The sequence below is a fragment of the Rutidosis leptorrhynchoides genome, chromosome 10 (assembly GCF_046630445.1).
Source record: "Rutidosis leptorrhynchoides isolate AG116_Rl617_1_P2 chromosome 10, CSIRO_AGI_Rlap_v1, whole genome shotgun sequence".
In the NCBI taxonomy this organism is placed as follows: Eukaryota; Viridiplantae; Streptophyta; class Magnoliopsida; order Asterales; family Asteraceae; genus Rutidosis; species Rutidosis leptorrhynchoides.
The window spans coordinates 118,534,287-118,537,834 of NC_092342.1; positions in this window are offsets into that span (position 1 = coordinate 118,534,287).

A 3,548-nucleotide genomic window follows, 5' to 3' on the forward strand; every position below is an offset into this window, starting at 1 on the left:
GGGTAAGAAATGAGGTTTTTAGATTGTTACGGGACTGTTGGACATTACGTAACCCTCGTCCCTTTGATGACGTTACAACACGCTGTCTTATCAACGGCCATAACGGTTATGTTGCACAAGACCAAGGATGGGAAGTAGTCCTAGTAAAACCAGAATGCATGACTTGTTTCTGGACGTATGAATTACGTGTCTTTATTGCCTTTGCTGAACGACTTGTGTACTAGCTAGAATTGTCTTCACAACTATCTTGTATCAAAGTTATTGTGTGCTATATTTCATGCTTTATGTAAAATAAGCGGTATTGTAAGTTTGTAAAATATTGTATAAAAGTTTGAACGCGAAATATTATTATAATCAGTTTTTCATATAGAATTGTAGTAGTTGAATTGTATATTAGCTACTAAGTATGAACTTAACGGGTAGGTACTACCCGAATTTAAACTTATAAAACGCTAATATGAAGAAAAAGCTTTTATAAATGAGTTCATATTATGCTACGAAATACTATTAACTACTCTTAATATTCTGTATGATTAACTTGTTCCATTTAACTATTTTGAAGGAAATGGCACCGACTACTCGACACACCGTGAATATGAATGAAGAGGAATTCCGTACTTTTCTAGCTTCAAACATAGCCGCAGTACAGGCTGCGCTACATACCAACAATAACCTTGGATCTAGCAGTACAGGAAATCGTGTAGGATGCACCTACAAAGAATTCACTGCCTGCAAACCTTTGGAATTTGATGGAACCGAAGGACCGATCGGATTGAAACGGTGGACCGAGAAGGTTGAATCGGTGTTTGCCATAAGTAAGTGTACTGAAGAGGACAAAGTGAAGTACGCTACGCATACCTTCACAGGTTCTGCGTTAACATGGTGGAATACCTATTTAGAGCAAGTGGGACAAGATGATGCGTACGCACTACCGTGGTCAGCATTCAAGCACTTGATGAACGAGAAGTACCGTCCCAGAACCGAGGTCAATAAGCTCAAGACAGAACTTAGAGGGTTACGAACCCAAGGATTTGATATTACCACGTACGAAAGACGATTCACAGAATTGTGCCTATTGTGTCCGGGAGCATTCGAAGATGAGGAAGAGAAGATCGACGCGTTTGTGAAAGGATTACCGGAAAGAATCCAAGAAGATATAAGTTCACACGAGCCCGCCTCCATACAACAGGCATGTAGAATGGCTCACAAACTAGTGAACCAGATTGAAGAAAGAATTAAAGAACAGACTGCTGAAGAGGCCAATGTGAAGCAAGTCAAAAGAAAGTGGGAGGAAAATGGTGATAAGAATCACCAATACAACAACAACAGCAATTACAACAATAATCGCAACAATTATCCCAACAATCGCAACATCAATCGCAACTACAACAAACGGCCCAACAACAACAACAACAACAACAACAACAACAACAACAACAACAACAGCAACTACAACAATCATCCCAACAACAATAATAACCGCAACAACAACAACAATCAGAAGCAGCTATGCCAAAGGTGTGAAAAGAATCACTCGGGGTTCTGCACCAAATTTTGCAACAAGTGTAAAAGAAATGGTCATAGCGCGGCGAAGTGTGAGGTCTACGGACCAAGGGTTAATAGAACGAAAGGAACAAATGGTGTCGGAACGAGTAATGGCGGAGCAAGTAGTGTCGGAGCAAGTTATGCCAATGTAGTTTGTTATAAATGTGGAAAACCGGGCCACATTATTAGAAATTGCCCGAACCAGGAGAACACGAATGGACAAGGCCGTGGAAGAGTTTTCAATATTAATGCGGCAGAGGCACAGGAAGACCCGGAGCTTGTTACGGGTACGTTTCTTATTGACAATAAATCTGCTTACGTTTTATTTGATTCGGGTGCGGATAGAAGCTATATGAGTAGAGATTTTTGTGCTAAATTAAGTTGTCCATTGACGCCTTTGGATAGTAAATTTTTACTCGAATTAGCAAATGGTAAATTAATTTCAGCAGATAATATATGTCGGAATCGAGAAATTAAACTGGTTAGCGAAACATTTAAGATTGATTTGATACCAGTAGAGTTAGGGTGTTTTGATGTGATAATCGGTATGGACTGGTTGAAAGAAGTGAAAGCGGAGATCGTTTGTTACAAAAATGCAATTCGCATTATACGAGAAAAAGGAAAACCCTTAATGGTGTACGGAGAAAAGGGCAACACGAAGCTACATCTTATTAGTAATTTGAAGGCACAAAAACTAATAAGAAAAGGTTGCTATGCTGTTCTAGCACACGTCGAGAAAGTACAAACTGAAGAAAAGAGCATCAATGATGTTCCCATTGCAAAAGAATTTCCCGAGGTATTTCCGAAAGAATTACCGGGATTACCCCCACATCGATCCGTTGAATTTCAAATAGATCTTGTACCAGGAGCTGCACCAATAGCTCGTGCTCCTTACAGACTCGCACCCAGCGAGATGAAAGAACTGCAAAGCCAATTACAAGAACTTTTAGAGCGTGGTTTCATTCGACCAAGCACATCACCGTGGGGAGCTCCTGTTTTGTTTGTCAAGAAGAAAGATGGTACATTCAGGTTGTGTATCGACTACCGAGAGTTGAACAAACTTACCATCAAGAACCGCTACCCACTACCGAGAATCGACGACTTATTTGATCAACTACAAGGCTCGTCTGTTTATTCAAAGATTGACTTACGTTCCGGGTATCATCAAATGCGGGTGAAAGAAGATGATATTCCAAAGACTGCTTTCAGAACACGTTACGGTCATTACGAGTTTATGGTCATGCCGTTTGGTTTAACTAATGCACCAGCTGTGTTCATGGACCTTATGAACCGAGTGTGTGGACCATTCCTTGACAAGTTTGTCATTGTTTTCATTGATGACATACTTATTTACTCAAAGAATGACCAAGAACACGGTGAACATTTGAGAAAGGTGTTAGAAGTATTGAGGAAGGAAGAATTGTACGCTAAGTTTTCAAAGTGTGCATTTTGGTTGGAAGAAGTTCAATTCCTCGGTCACATAGTGAACAAAGAAGGTATTAAGGTGGATCCGGCAAAGATAGAAACTGTTGAAAAGTGGGAAACCCCGAAAACTCCGAAACACATACGCCAGTTTTTAGGACTAGCTGGTTACTACAGAAGGTTCATCCAAGACTTTTCCAGAATAGCAAAACCCTTGACTGCATTAACGCATAAAGGGAAGAAATTTGAATGGAATGATGAACAAGAGAAAGCGTTTCAGTTATTGAAGAAAAAGCTAACTACGGCACCTATATTGTCATTGCCTGAAGGGAATGATGATTTTGTGATTTATTGTGACGCATCAAAGCAAGGTCTCGGTTGTGTATTAATGCAACGAACGAAGGTGATTGCTTATGCGTCTAGACAATTGAAGATTCACGAACAAAATTATACGACGCATGATTTGGAATTAGGCGCGGTTGTTTTTGCATTAAAGACTTGGAGGCACTACTTATATGGGGTCAAAAGTATTATATATACCGACCACAAAAGTCTTCAACACATATTTAATCAGAAACAAC